The sequence below is a fragment of the Erythrolamprus reginae genome, chromosome 1 (assembly GCF_031021105.1).
Source record: "Erythrolamprus reginae isolate rEryReg1 chromosome 1, rEryReg1.hap1, whole genome shotgun sequence".
Taxonomy (NCBI): domain Eukaryota; kingdom Metazoa; phylum Chordata; class Lepidosauria; order Squamata; family Dipsadidae; genus Erythrolamprus; species Erythrolamprus reginae.
This window is the reverse complement of record NC_091950.1, coordinates 37,435,114-37,451,543: the sequence shown is the minus strand read 5'-3', so window position 1 is coordinate 37,451,543 and position 16,430 is coordinate 37,435,114. Positions and strand designations below refer to the sequence as shown.

The 16,430-nt window shown below is 43.7% G+C and overlaps 1 protein-coding gene across 3 annotated transcripts in view; it reads right to left on the bottom strand.

The window, feature by feature from the left end:
• SAMD4A (sterile alpha motif domain containing 4A) overlaps nucleotides 1-1,791 on the bottom strand; it is a 185,804-nt gene extending 184,013 nt beyond the window's left edge. For all 3 annotated transcript variants that reach the window (XM_070749541.1, XM_070749530.1, XM_070749568.1), the window contains exon 1: nucleotides 1,518-1,791. The gene's annotated coding sequence lies outside the window, so the exon portion shown is untranslated. The remainder of the gene's footprint in view (nucleotides 1-1,517) is intronic.
• Nucleotides 1,792-16,430: the final 14,639 nt, after the last annotated feature.

The following is a 16,430-nucleotide window of genomic DNA, read 5'->3' as shown; positions in this document are numbered from 1 at the left end:
GAGAGGACTAAGCAAGAAGGGCAAAAGGGAGGGGGGGAGTGGTACCTCTCCCAAGCACAGATGGGTGAAGAGAAAGCAACAGTCCCAGAAAAGCATTTCACTTTAATGGGCTTTGATGCTGTTCGAAGTAGATGAGTCTTCAAAAGAACCAGATGCCTTCTCCAACAGGGAAGTATCCAACCTTGGCAACTTTAAGCCTGGCGGACTTCAACTCCCAGAATCCCCCAGCCAGAAAAGCTGGGATTCTGGGAGTTGAAGTCCGCCAGGCTTAAGTGGCCAAGGTTGAAGACACCCCTATTCTGGCTGGGGGATTCTGGGAGTTTAAGTCCGCCAGGCTTAAAGTGGCCAAGATTGGAGATTCTTGTTATGGCTGGGGGATTCTGGGAGTTGAAGTCCGCCAGGTTTAAGTGGCCAAGGTTGAAGACACCCCCCATTCTGGCTGGGGGATTCTGGGAGTTGAAGTCCGCCAGGCTTAAAGTGGCCACGGTTGGAGAGTCCTGTTCTGGCTGGAGGATTCTGGGAGTTGAAGTCCGCCAGGCTTAAAGTGGCCACGGTTGGAGACCCCTGTTCTGGCTGGGGGATTCTGGGAGTTGAAGTCCGCCAGGCTTAAAGTGGCCACGGTTGGAGAGTCCTGTTCTGGCTGGGGGATTCTGGGAGTTGAAGTCCGCCAGGCTTAAAGTGGCCACGGTTGGAGAGTCCTGTTCTGGCTGGAGGATTCTGGGAGTTGAAGTCCGCCAGGCTTAAAGTGGCCACGGTTGGAGACCCCTGTTCTGGCTGGGGGATTCTGGGAGTTGAAGTCCGCCAGGCTTAAAGTGGGCACGGTTGGAGAGTCCTGTTCTGGCTGGATGATTCTGGGAGTTGAAGTCCGCCAGGCTTAAAGTGGCCAAGGTGAAAGACCCCTGTTCTAGAAGGGGTTGTAGCCCCATCATCCCCCAAGTGCTGCAAAAGGGATTCTGGGAGTTGAAGTCCGCCAGGCTTAAAGTGGCCATGGTCGGAGACCCCTGTTCTGCCTGGGGGATTCTGGGAGTTGCAGTCCTTCAGGCTTAAAGTTGCCAAGGCTGGAGACCCCTTATTCCACAAGGGGTAGTAGCCCCAATCATCCCCCAAATCACCCGCCCAGAAACTTTCAGGGTGTCACAAAGAGAAGCAACCACCTTCGCTTTCACACAGCCTCCCCCTCTCCCCTTGTGTACAAGAACGACAAAAGCACCGGTTCAGAATAAACTTACGAGCCCGGGACTCCCTGTCCCAGCCAAACGTCCCTCACCCGGGCGGGCTCTCCACTCCACAGACACCCGCCAAGCTCCTCTCCGCCTGCCAGCCGCGCCCCCCCCTCCACTGCGTCCTTCGAGCCCCGCGACAGTCTGGCGTCCCCCGTGCTGGGAATCCCCCCCCCTTCGTGCCCGGTGGGGGGGGGAAGAGAACTCCTTGATTGACGGACGCAAGTCAGGACGCCGCAGAGCCAAAGGGCGCCCTCCCGCCGGCTCGCCCTCCCTCCCGCTATGCGGAGCGCCCACCTGGCTGCCGTCCGTCCGTCTTTCTTCTTTGCCGGCTCGGGCTGAACCTTTTACTGAAGGAGAGGCGGGAGAGGAGCCGGCGAGGGAGGCGGCGGCGGCGGAGGAGGAGGCGGCGGTGGCGCCTGGCGGTGCCCGGGCAGGGCCATGGCGAGCGCCCGCGCACCAGCGAAGGCGACCCCCACCCGTCCCCCTCAGGCGGCGGGCGAAGCAAACGAGCGCTGCGTCCGGGCGCGCCGTCGGGAGCCGCGTCTCTCCCGCGCTCTCTCTCCGGCGCAAGTGAGCCGCGGAGCCCCCCGCGCCTCACATGCTAGTCATTAGCATAGCCCATGACGTCATGGCCTCGGCAGCGGAGGTGCAACGCCCCCTCCCCGAGGAGCAGCGGGTGCGTGTGCGTGTGTGGGGGGGGCGCGCCTCGCATTCCTCCGCCGCTGACTCAGCCCCAGGCGAGGCGTCCGCGCGGGGCGCAATTGGCTGCAGGGGGCGGAGCGCGTCTCGAGCCCACCCCGGCCGGGGGAGCTCAGAGGAGGAGGGGCTCCAGCTGCTCGCTGCTGCTGTCATCCCGCCCCCCCCCCCAACCGAGCCGGCAGACTTTGCATTGGCGAGAGAGAGGAGGGGGGAATGAAAGAGAGAGAGGCGGCTTGTTGCGCTTTCGTCTCGCGCGCCCCGCACTTTCGCAGCCCTGCGAAGGACACGCCCGTCCGCAAAACCCGCCCCCCCCCCACCCGCCGCCCCACTTAACCCGCGTTCAGTCGGCGTGCATAGCCGCGCCGCTTCTGCCCCGGTCGATACCTCTGCCTACAGGTTGGTTCACCTGGGCATCCGAGATGTCCTGCTTCCCTCTACCGCCAACCCCCCTCGACAGGGATGTTTGCAAAAACGGGGCCCTCTTTAAACACACACACACACACACACCTGGTCTTGGGCGCGTGCCGAGAAAAGAACCCCCCAGTAAATCTCCCGGCAAAACATCGACGTGCCGCCCCCCCCCCCCCTCTAAACGTTGCTGCATTGCAGATTGCGCTTCTCTCCGGGTTTTAAGATCGGGAGAGAATAACGTGTGGGGGGGGGGTTGCAAAGAAGTCCACGCGCCTCCTGAGTTGGGCACCCGGACGGGAACGGCTCCACGATGCCGGGATAAGGGAACACCTGCATCAGGTGTATGCGAGCGAGAGCTTCGAGCCTGCGGATATTGGGAACTGCCATAAAGGGGATGGTTGGTTACCGGCTTCCGAAGGGGGTGGGTGAGAGTAGACTGCAGGCCTGTACCATCTTAGTAAAAGCTAGAGTGACTAAGTAAAACCTTAGTAAAACCTACACCACCTTAGTAAAAGCTAGACCTGTACCTCCTTAGTAAAAGCAACTAAGTAAAACCTTAGTAAAACCTATATCACCTTAGCAAAACCTTAGTAAAACCTATACCACCTTAGTAAAAGCTAGACCTGTACCTCCTTAGTAAAACCTAGACCTTAGTAAAACCATCTTAGTAAAACCTTAGTAAAACCTATACCACCATAGTAAAAGCTAGACCTGTACCATCTAAGTAAAACCTAGACCTGTATCACCTTAGTAAAACCTAGAGTGAGTAAGTAAAACCTTAGTAAAACCTATACCACCTTAGTAAAAGCTAGACCTGTACCACCTTAGTAAAACCTAGAGTGACTAAGTAAAACCTTAGTAAAACCTATATGGGGGGTTTTATGTAATTTTATTATTAGATTTGTTTCATTATTATACTGTTTTTTATTGCTGTTGAGAGCCGCCCGGAGTCTTCGGAGAGGGGCGGCATACAAATCTAATTAATAATAATAATAATAATAATAATAATAATAATAATAATAATAATAATAATAAAACCTAGAGAATTACATCAGCGAAACCTATGAGAAGCTATATACACTTTTTTGTCTACAAAACCAGACTGTTACGTCAAGGTAATACAAGACAGTCTTGTATTGTAATGCTCCGAGATAATTTTACCTACAGCAAGCTCACAGTCCCTTCTTGCTTTTAATCATCTTTTGTCCTCGGGGACTCTGCCAACTTTCTCGGCTTGATCCATGCCATGTTCCAAAGGTCAAGGGCGAAGGATCTCTACGTCTTTCAGGACAACGTTTCCCAGTCATCAAGATGCATCCATGTCTTTACCAAGCTGTGTCATCTGATGCACAACCTTAGTCTCCAAGCATCTTGGTTGAGGCTTTCAGGACTCTTAATATGTACCACCAAAAGCTTCTATCGTAGTGTTTCCCAACCTTGGCAACTTGAAGATATCTGGACTTCAACTCCCAGAATTCCCCAGCCAGCATTCGCTGGCTGGGGAATTCTGGGAGTTGAAGTCCAGATATCTTCAAGTTGCCATGGTTGGGAAACACTGTTCTATCGGATGTAAAAACACAAAAGTGAAATCTGCAAAGAGAAGAATGACGACCATATGAACTGCACATAATTGGTTACATTCTGTTTAATTCGTTGTAAGGGGGGGGTTGTATCAACTTTCTGGGATGCAGCTAATGTGTCCCTCTGCCCCCCCCCCCCAAGATTGTGCGCACCATTGCACAGGTTCAGTGATAGCTCTCTTCCTGCTAATTGGAAAACACAACCCAATAAATCCTGTTTTTGTTTGTAGCCTTTTTTTCCAATTATACTACTAAAAACTCTTGAGCATACAGAACAATTCCTTAAATCGTTTAAATCAGTCACTCTGGGTTGCACAATCATCTCTTTGTTCAGTTGACAATAGACCTGCTCTCGCTGTGTTTGACTCTGGAGCTCTGCAGCGTTTTGGATCTGAAGGCAAAATGGTGTTTCAGGTACTTGGCTTAAGGAGTTGTTGACAAGGGCTACCTTGACACTTACCGGTAAATATCTTTTCCCCTTAGATGCTGTGCACAGCTCTGCAACAGCCCTTTGGGATTTCTGATGGGGGAAGATCAGATCTCTGTTAATCTTTTAAGCTGCCCATATCTTCAAATAAAACACTATTCCACAGCGGGCTAGAAGCAAGATGTTACAGAGTCTCCGGAGAGGGGCGGCATACAAATCCAATAAATAAAAAAATATGTACAGTTTATTTATTTATTAATTGGACTTATATGCTGCCCCTCTTCGTGGACTCGGGGCAGCTCATAACATTCCGATAAAAAGATAGAATATAAAACATTCCTAAATCCACAGTAACAGTAACTAACTGAATTTCACAGTAACTGAATTTAAACATGCCTGGGATAAACATATATCCATTCTAAGATAAAATACAAGAAATAGTATAAGGGGCGTGCATAAGTGCACTTATGTACCTAATGTCCCTGTCCTACTGTCTTCTTATCCTTTCTATTACGTTCTACTTATGTTATGCTAATATGTACTCTAATACTATACTTGTTTGACAAATAAATAAATAAATAAACAAACAAACAAACAAATAAATAAATAAATAAATAAAGTGTAAGGACAGACTAGATGGACCATGAGGTCTTTTTCTGCGGTCAAATCTTTTATGTTTCTATGTTTCTAAGCCAATTAATACAATAATTACTTTAAAATGTGTCTTATTTATTTATTTATTTATTTATTTATTATTTAGATTTGTATGCCGCCCCTCTCTGCGGACTCGGGGCGGCTAAAAACTAGTCTTAAAAACTAGTCACTTTAAAACGAACAATCACATCCATACTGTCACATTCAATACATTTACTGGGCAGAGGCTGGGGTCTAGTGACCTCAAGTCTGTCGACATAGGTGTGTTTTCAAGTTCTTATAAAAGGCAAGGAGGGTGGGAGCGGTGCAAATCTTTCCGGGAAGTTGATTCCAGAGGGCTGGGGCCCCCACAGAGAAGGCTCTTCCCCTAGGACATGCCAAACAATATTGTTTAGTTGACGGGACCTGGTGAAGGCCAACTCTGTGGGACCTGATTCATGCATTCACTAATAGGTTTATGTTTCCTTCCCATCTCACATAGCAACACAGAGAAAAAGAGAGACAGGTGGGTGGGTGGATGCATGGATGGATAGATATAAGCTTTTAAATCACCCTTTGGTTAAATGGATAACTCTTCTTTTTTGAGTTTATAAGGTGTGTGGATGAACAGCTTCACTTCTGTGTAGCTTTAAGGCAGGGGTCTGGAGCTGCATGTGGCTCTTTGATCCCTCTGCTGATGCTCCCTGTCACTGGTCAGCTCCAAAATTGATGGGGCTTTTGATTAGGATAGGTAGAGGAAAAAGAATAGAATAGAATAGAATTCTTTATTGGCCAAGTGGGATTGGACGCACAAGGAATTTGTCTTGGTGCATATGCTCTCAGCGTACATAAAAGAAAAGGTACATTTGTCAAGAATTATGTACAGCACTTAATGATTGTCATAGGGATCAAATAAGCAATCAGGAAACAATATTAATAAGAATCTTAAGAATACAAGCAACATGTTACAGTCATACCGTCATAAGTGGGAGGAAGTGGGTGATATAAATTTTTATTAATATTGTTTGTTTCCTGATTCCTCATTTGACCCCCATGACAATCATCAAGTGCTGCACCCCATGATTCCTGACAAACGTACCCCCTCTTCCATGTACACTGAGAGTACATTTAGTTAGTTAGTTAGTTAGTTAGTTAGTTAGTTAGTTAGTTAGTTGCTTTACTTACTTACTTACTTACTTACTTACTTACTTACTTACTTACTTACTTACTTACTTACTTACTTACTTACTTACTGGTACTTACTTACTTATTTATTTGACTTGCATGCCGCCCCTCTCTGTAGACTCGGGGCGGCTCACAACATATCAATAAAAAACACAATATATAAAATATATCTAAATCCAATTAATATAAATCATTAGTTTAAAATAGTCTAAAAAAAGTTAAACATTTAAAAATCATTCTTTCAAATGCACACTGCAAACATCCTACATGTTCAATAGCCAGAGGCTGGGGTCTACTGACCCCAAGCCTGGCGGCATAAATAAGTTTTCATATTCTTACGAAAGGCAAGGAGAGTGGGGGCAGTACGATTCTCTTGGGGGGAGCCGGCCCCCCCACAGAGAAGGCTCTTCCCCTAGGACCCGCCACATGACATTGTCTAGTTGACGGGACCTGGAGAAAGCCGACTCTTTGTGACCTGACCGGATGCTGGGATTCATGCGGCAGAAGCCGGTCCTGCTGGTCTAATGCCATTTAGGGGGTTATAGGTCATAACCAACACTTTGAATCAGGTCCGGAAACCAATTGGCAGCCAGTGCAGTCCGCAGAGTGCTGAAGAAATACGGCCATACTTCACGCGGCTGCATTCTGCGCAAACCCTTTCTTCCACCCTTCCACCAGTATCAACAGTAGAGACCTTCAAATTTCTAGGTTCTATCATATCTCAAGACCTAAAATGGTTACCTAACATCAAAAACATCATCAAAAAAGCACAACAAAGAATGTTCTTTCTGCGCCAGCTCAGGAAGCTCAAACTGCCCAAGAAGCTGCTGATACAGTTCTACAGAGGAATCATTGAGTCTGTCATCTGCACCTCTTTAACTGTCTGGTTTGGTTCTGCAACCCAACAAGACTGACACAGACTTCAGAAGATAATCAGAACTGCAGAAAAAACAATTGCTGCCAACCTGCATTCCATTGAGGACCTGTATACTGCAGACGTCAAAAAGAGGGCGGGGAAAATATTTACTGACCCCTTGCATCCTGGACATAAACTGTTTCAACTCCTACCCTCAAAATGTCGCTACAGAGCACTACACATCAAGACAACTAGATACAAGAACAATTTTTTTCCCAAACGCCATCACTCTACTAAACAAATAATTCCCTCAACACTGTCAGACTTTTTACTAAATTTTCTACTAGTTTTTCTCATCATTCCCATCATCCTTTTCCTCCCACTTAGGACTGTATGACTGTAACTTGTTGCTTGTATCCTAAGATTTTTATTAATATTGATTGTTTCTTCATTGCTTATTTGACCCCTATGATAATCATTAAGTGTTGTACCACATGATTCTTGACAAATGTATCTTTTTCTGTTATGTACATTGAGAGCATCTGCACCAAGACAAATTCCTTGTGTGTCCAATCACACTTGGCCAATAAAATTCTATTCGATTTGTAGTTTCCGAGCACTTTTCAGAGGTAGCCCCATGTAGAGAAAGACAAACTCCAATCACACCTGTCCAACTCCCCCCGGAGATTAGAACTGCCCCTACTCTTCCTGCCTTCCGCAAACTTCTTAAAACCCACCTTTGCCGTCAGGCATGGGGGAATTGAAACATCCCCCCCCCTGGGCACGTTGAATTTATATATGGTATGCTTGTGTGTGAGTCTGTTAGTTTGTGGGGTTTTTTAAATCTTTAAAATTTTAAATTGTTGATTACTTACGATTTGTCTTTTTACATGTTGTGAGCCGCCCCGAGTCTTCGGAGAGGGGCGGCATACAAATCCAAGTAATAAATAATAAATAAATAAATAAATAAAGGACACCAGCACTAGGAGGAGAGACAATGGTGGGGGAACTGGACTTCCAGTTGGCTCCAGAATTGAACAGTGTGTGTGTGCGCGCATTCCAGTTAGGACATTTGAGTGTTCAAGGTTGCCGCCCCCTGCTTTAAGGAGTGGCTTTGACTGACCGCTGTGCCAAAACCAGAACAACCTGCAAGAGAAGGGATTTGCCAGGTCTCTTCCGGGAGAATAGAGATAAAACCTGGATTGCAATAAACCTATGGCGGGCAAAACCCGAAAAGATAATTCTTATGCATATTTTTTGTGGGGGGATTTTTGTTTAGAATCTACTCCTGGTAGTTTTACAGAGCCTTGCAGAAGCAGAGTTATTATATTCTGCAAAGGCAGAAGTCTGGTGTTTCTGTTTAATTATTCATTCAATTTCTATACACTCCCAAACTCAACCAAGTTACTCTGGGTGGCTTATAATTCTGAAATTATAAAACAATTAAACAATAAAAAACAATGAAACATCCAGAAAATTGATATTTATTGCTGCTCAGCTTGGTCCCCATTCACATCAAAGATTGTACAACGAGCTAGGAGCTGGTTTTTAGAAAATATGACATGTACATTGTTATTCATTTGTTAGGAATGGTTTCAAAGACCGCTTCCTAGATCCGGATTGGGCTGGGTGCACACCAGTTTTTCAAAGCTACCTAGATCTGAACTAAAAGAGAGAGAGAATTTCCATTTCTCTTTATTTCCCTCTATTGATTATCTGCATTTCTGCACTTCTCATTTGATACTCCTACTTCTTTCTCATACACATACAGACAATCAAAATGAAAGGAAAGATTTTACAAAAAAAGATTGCATGGTTTTCCCCAAATCTATGTTTTATATGTCATTGTTTGGAAATGAAAAAGACACAATTCTTAAAAATAACAATTGTCGTGGCCTGATTAGAGTAAAAATAGGGCATTCTACTTCTGTTTTATACCTGCTTTGCATCACTATGCCAGTGTTTCCCAACCTTGGCCACTTGAAGATATCTGGACTTCAACTCCCAGAATTCCCCAGCCAGGTGGCTGGGGAATTCTGGGAGCTGAAATCCAAATATCTTCAAGTGGCCAGGGTTGGGAAACACTGCACTATGCTATTTGACTCATTTAAGACCCTTAGAATTAAACTGATGTTCTTTGTTATTTTGGGGATGACCCTGACCCATGTTTCTTAACTCACAATGAGTTTTCAAGAGCCCATATGAGCATTCAGTGTAAACTTGGGAAATGGGTGCTACTAATTCCCTTGTAAAATATACAGGGAGAGTCTGGAAACACCTTTTAAAACAAATCTACTGAAAGATTTTGTGAGTTGCAGCTCATTTCAACAGATATATACAATGCACAGCAGCTCATGAAGACTTATTCCTTTTCATCAAAATCACGAGTTGGAAAAGGTGCTTTTAGTCTCTTTTCGCTTTTGCCATCATAGGCTCCAACAATCAATCAATCATTCATTCATTCATTCATTCATTCATTCATTCATTCATTCATTCATTCAGTCCAATACACAATAATACACAATGAAGGTTATAGAGGATATAGTAGAGAAGAAATACGAGATATAGGAGAGAATATAGGACAGGGGACGGAAGGCACTCTAGTGCACTTATGCACGCTCCTTACTGACCTCTTAGTAATCTGGAGAGGTCAACCGTGGATAGTCTTAGAGAAAAATGATGGGGGTTAGGGGATGATACTACAGAGTCCGGTAATGAGTTCCACGCTTCAACAACCCAATTACTAAAGTCATATTTTTTACAGTCAAGTTTGGAGCGGTTAATATTAAGCTTGAATCTGTTGTGTGCTCTTGTGTTGTTGCGGTTGAAGCTGAAGTAGTCTTTGACAGGCAGGACATTGCAGCATATGATCTTGTGGGCAATACTTAGATCATGTTTAAGGCATCGTAGTTCTAAGCTTTCAAGACCCAGGATTGTAAGTCTAGTTTCGCAGGGTTATTCTGTTTCGAGTGGAGGAATGAAGGGCTCTTCTTGTGAAGTATCTTTGAACATTTTAAACATAGAAACATAGAAGACTGACGGCAGAAAAAGACCTCATGGTCCATCTAGTCTGCCCTTATACTATTTCCTGTATTTTATCTTACAATGAATATATGTTTATCCCAGGCATGTTTAAATTCAGTTACTGTGGATTTACCAACCATGTCTGCTGGAAGTTTGTTCCAAGGATCTACTACTCTTTCAATAAAATAATATTTTCTCATGTTGCTTCTGATCTTTCCGCCAACTAACTTCAGATTGTGTCCCCTTGTTCTTGTGTTCACTTTCCTATTAAAAACACTTCCCTCCTGAACCTTATTTAACCCTTTAACATATTTAAATGTTTCGATCACGTCCCACCTTTCCTTTTCAAGGGTGTTAATGTCTGAGATGCGATATGGGTTCCAAACAGATGAGCTGTATTCAAGGATGGGTCTGGCGAAAGTTTTGTAAGCTCTGGTAAGTAGTGTGAGATTTCCAGAGCAGAAGCTACGTTTATAGTTCATCTCTATCACCTGATACTCAAAAGCATATTGAAAAATTGAAGCAAAAAGACTTCTGATTTCATAAACTGACCAACTTTCAGTTCCCCCAACTTCTTTTCTAAGTATCAAATTTTAAAAACTCCCAAATATATTTTTAGGATTTCCTGAAAAAGATTATTTGTAAAAAAAAAAACTGTAGTGTATCTTTAACCAACCTAAAAGCCAAAGTTCTCAATCCAACAGAAAAGAACTGCCAGCAGATGGAAAGATTATCCATATTTCCCCATTGAGACCCACCCACCTGCTTCAATTTTGTGTTATAGATTAATGCAGATGATGGAAGAAATGGGTGCTAGTGAGTGATCCTCCTCAAAATTCCACTGCAATGATTTCTGCAGGGTTTTAAGGAATGCATATTTTGTAAGGAGTTCTCGGATTGACCTTGGCTTGTTTGGCTGAGCCTGAGTCAGACTAGCCTAGGAAGGGAATGGAAAACTAAACCACACCTATGCATTCTTAGGAAACAAGAGTAACAGACGCTTTGTAACAGAAATGTATTTAATCCCTGGAATGTCTCTTTAAAAGATTGTTCTAAGATTCCAGAATACAGTACTGTAATCAATCAGAACTGATCATTTTTGTCTTGGCAATTCCCTAGGGTGGGAGCTAGGGACAAGACCTCTTGCCTAATGAAAATTGTTTTGCAACTTTGGGTAGAGTTGCTAGTTAAGGTTTCCTTTATTGAATTAAACTGAAGTGGGGATCAGTGATAAAACCAATGCTTTGGACCTAGATTCGGTTCTGGTCCTTTCTCCAGACATCAAAGGATAAGCAATGTGAGGCTGCCCTAAAGAGGAGGGAGGTCAACTTATTTTTCAAAACAACAGAAGGCAAGACAAGAAACAATGGGTGGAAATTAATCAAGGAGAGAAACAACCTAGAATTAAGGAGAAACTTCTTAACAGGGAGGAGAACAGTTAACCAGTGGAACAGCTTGCCATCAGAAGTTGTAGGTGCTTCATCACTGGAGGTTTTTAAGAGACTGACAACTACTTGTCTCACATTTTTGTGTCAAAAAGGCTTCAAGAGTTGTTAACCTAATCCTACATAGCTTCTGCTCCAGCAATCTCACACTACTAACCAGAGCATACAAAACTTTCGCCAGACCAATCTTTGAACATAGCTCATCTGTCTGGAACCCACACCGCATTTCGGACATAAACACTCTAGAAAACGTCCAGGGATACTTTACTAGAAGAACCCTGCACTCCTCCACTCGCAACAGTATAACCTACGCAACTAGACTTACAATCCTAGGTTTAGAAAACTTAGAACTACATCACCTTATACACGACCTAAGCATAGCCCATAAAATCATCTGCTACAATGCCCTTCCTGTCAACGACTACTTTAGCTTCAACCACAACAACACTCGAGCACGCAACAGATGCAAACTTAAAGTAAACTGCTCTAAACTTGACTGGAGGAAATACGACTTTAGTAACCGAATAATTGATACATGGAACTCACTACTGGACTCTGTAGTATCATCATCACTTAACCCCTAAAACTTTACCCTTATACTATCCACTGTTGACCTCACCCAATTCCTAAGAGGTCAGTAAGGGGCGTGCATAAGTGCACCAGCGTGCCTTCCATCCCCTGTCCTAATGTTTCTCTTTTACTAGTATCATGTATATAAATACTGTATTATTCTATTTCTGTATGCCACCAATATGTACTTGACAAAACAAACAACAAATAAATAAACATAAATGGTACAAGGTCTCCTGCTTGAACAGAGGATGGAACTGGTTGACCACCAAGGTGCTTTCCACCTCTTTTCTAATCCAGTTCCTTTGACTGAAATCTTAGACAACTGCAGATAATTGGAATAGAGACTTTTTGGCTAGATGATAAGGGTAGGTGATATATGATCCAAGGTCCTTTGATCCAGGTTGTAAGGAATAGGGAAGGGAATTACCAGGTCCGCTAGTGGTTTTAATCCTCTCTTCTTTGCATTTAACAATTTTATCCTGATCATGGATATTTAATGCTTGGAAGATAAACATATTTAACTGGATTCATACAGGTTCTGCTTCGTTAGGGCTTCTGAAATAATTCGCAATTGTCTGGGATTCAACTATCAAGCTAAGCCATAAGCATTGGTTACAAACCCCAACTAAGTTTGCAATGCATGTGACTTCATTCCAGCCCCCTTACTCCCACGGCAATCTTTGCAGCCAAGAGACTATTGCAGATAGTTTGGCCTTCAGCAAGGGGAAAAAAAACCCCTGTGTTCTAGATAAGTGAAGACAAAAAACTCCTGGTGTTCCCACTGGGATTCAGGAATTATAGCTATCCATTGGGGGAAGCTGCTAAATTGGCAAAGGGCCAAGAGATTGACAAAGGGCCAAGAATACAGCATTCTTCTCAGAAGGAGAAGAATTTGCTTATAAAGTGTAGTGTGAAACATCCTTGACCTATCTATCTGTCAAATGAATGCATTCTTATGTCTTTCTCTCATCCCCATTTTTTAAGCCCTATAGCAGGGATGGCAAACCTATGGCACACATGCCACAGGTGGTGCGCGGAGCCATATCTGCCGGCACGTGAGCTGTTGCCCTAGATAAGCTCCAGCACACATGTGCGTGCCAGCAAGTTGGTTTTCAGCTGGCGTGGAGGCTCTGGGGAGACATTTTCGGCCTCCAGAGGCAGGAGAAGCCTTTGGAGCCTGGGGAGGGTGAAAACGGGCCTACCAGGCCCACCGGAAGACAAGAAATGGGCCGTTTCTGGCTTTCAGAGGGCTTCTTCAGGATGGTCGAGGCCGTTTTCACCCTCCCCAGACATTAAATCATGTGTGTGGCACTCACACATGCGTGAGAGCACACATTTATTTATTTATTTTATTTTGTCCAATACACAATGAGGGTTTTAGTGGGTATATATATACACATAGTAAAATACATGATGAAGGTTATAGAGGAGATACTCATAGTAAAATATATCTAAGAAAGAATAGAAAAGAAGATATAGTAGTAGAACATATCAATGAAAGAATAGAAGAAGAGATATAGGAATAGAAGAAAGGTATAGGAGATATAGGAGAGCAATAGGACAGGGGACGGAAGGCACTCTAGTGCACTTGTACTCTAGTGCACTTGTACTCTTAGGAATTGGGATAGGTCAACCATAGATAATCTAAGGGTAAATTGTTGGGGGTTTGGGGATGACACTATATAGTAATGAGTTCCACGCTTCGACAACTCGGTTACTGAAGTCATATTTTTTACAGTCAAGTTTGGAGCGGTTAACATTAAGTTTAAATCTGTTGTGTGCTCTTGTGTTGTTGTGGTTGAAGCTGAAGTAGTCGCCGACAGGCAGGACGTTGCAGCATATGTAAAGTTCCTGAGTAAAAGTGAAATAATCGAGCTTCAGATGCTCGAGGGTTAACTGGTTCAGCAATAACATTGTCTCCAAGCATATTCAGGCGCGAACTGCAAGCAGCGCTTGGGTTCCTGTATTTAAACTTTTTTCCCCCGCCCAAGACAGGATTGACAGTTAAACAATTCTCCCGCTCAAACGGAGCAACCAATCAAATTAAAAAATTCAAATTCAAACTATTTGCATTCAACTATTTACATATTCAACAAAAAGCTCTACCAGGTAGAAACCATTTACATTCGCCCTTGCCCATGAGCACTGCTAACCAAGATACTCACTTCTGGTGTGTACCTAGCCCCGTGTCTCAAAGGAACTGCCTTCTCTGGAACCGTAGTCACCTTGCTCAGGAGGCTGAGATGTTGTGCAAAAGCGTTTGGCTCTGTTGATGGGCATGTGATTCCATGCTGGCATTTGACCTTGGGTTACTGCTGAACACAGATTTGCACAGCGGCAGCAATAGTTCGATGTTAGATTATTTTTGGACTGTTTTCTCTGGGTACTTGGAAGGATCAGTAGGGAGAGCTAGTTTTAGAGTCTAGTCATTACAGCCGATTTTAACAGATAACGTTTTGGCAATATTTTCCTTTCGACCATTGTAGTTGTAAGCCTGTTTGTCCCTCAACGTCTTGCACAAATAGTTCGTTTATTAAAAAAAGAATTGTTACATTCCTGTTTTCCAAGATAGCCACCAGTACGTGCAAAACATGACATTTGGCCTGTAAGAGTCTTATTTTAATTTTCTGTCTTATTGTTTGCTTGTTTGTTTGTTTGTTTGTTTGTTTATTTATTTATTTGATTTGATTTGATTTGATTTGATTTGATTTGATTTGATTCGATTCGATTCGATTTGTATGCTGCCCCTCTCTGTAGACTCGGGGCGGCTCACAACACAATAAAACAGTTCATGACAAATCTAATAATTTACAATTTAAAATATTTTAAAAACCCCATTATTAAGTAGACATACATACAAACATACCATACATAAATTATATAGGCCCGGGGGAAATATCTCAGTTCCCCCATGCCTGATGACAAAGGTGGGTTTTGAGGAGTTTACGAAAGGCAAGGAGGGTAGGGGCAGTTCTAATCTCTGGGGGGAGCTGGTTCCAGAGAGTCGGGGCCGCCACAGAGAAGGCTCTTCCCCTGGGGCCCGCCAACCGACATTGTTTAGTTGACGGGACCAATGGTCAGAAAAAACTTTGTTAGGAAATTGTCTTCTAGATTTTGTTTTCTCTTAGAATTTTCTGCAAGTGCTGGGTCCAATTTTTTTTAAATTAACTAGGTGTTGATCCATTTATTGTGTAGGATTGACTAATCAGCTATTAGCCAAGTCTGATGTTGTGGACTGAGCCCAAAAGTTATCCAGCTGGTTTTCATCCCTAAGGCGGGACTTGAACTCACTGTCTCTTGATTTCTAACCTAATTGCTTTCACTACTAGACCAAACTGACTCTCTTGCCTTAAAATATTTATATGAAAGAGTAAATTTTTTGCCACCAGCTTAAAATGGCTTTTAAGTATACAGAATTCCAAGCTGAAAAAGCTGGGATTTTCCAGGCTGGATAATTTCTTCTACCAACGTCACAACTGAAATTTCTGGCATCCGTCTTTCATTTAGAAATCTTTCAGAAATCTCCATGGCAAATTATCTGATTCACTAATGCTATTATTAGCAGATATAATTTTGTTCTGAATGTCTCAAAAACAAAATCCAGAATATGTGAAGTTAGGCGACTGCTTTAGCATTTCCATAAGCCCCAAAGGTTTAAATTTCAAAAATAATAGGAGTGGATTCAAAATCTCAGCAGGGGGCCTGGTTGACCTTATTTACACTTGGGAGTTAAGCAGGTCTGGGCCTTACTAGAACTTGGAATGGTTCCTGCAGAGGACATCAGGAGTGTAGGTTCTGGGTATGATTTTCCTATCACAGTAAATGAGGATGAATGTGTACAATTTTAGAAGAGCTGTGCGTGCGTGTGTGTACATACACTTTTATATAGTAGATAATCAGGAGTGGGCTACTGCCCGGACAGGGGGAAATGGATAAGTAAGTAAGTAAGTAAGTAAGTAAGTAAGTAAGTAAGTAAGTAAGTAAGTAAGTAAGTAAGTAAACAAACAAACAAACAAACAAACAAACAAGCAGGTCATAAACCAATACTTTGAATTGTGTCCGGAAACAGATCGGCAGCCAATGCAGTCCCCGGAGTGATGATGAGATATGGGCATGTCTTGGAAGACCCAAAACCGCTCACGCAGCTGCATTTTGGACAATCTGAAGTTTCCAAACACTCTTCAAAGGTAGCCCCAGGTAGAGAGCATTGCAGTAGTCGAACCTTGAGGTGATAAGGGCCTGAGTGACTGTGAGCAAAGACTCCCTGTCCAAATAGGGCCACAACTGGTGCACCAGGCTGACCCGGGCAAACGACCCCCTCGCCCTTACCATTTATTTGTTTGTTTGATTGATTTATATGCTGCCCCTCTCCAG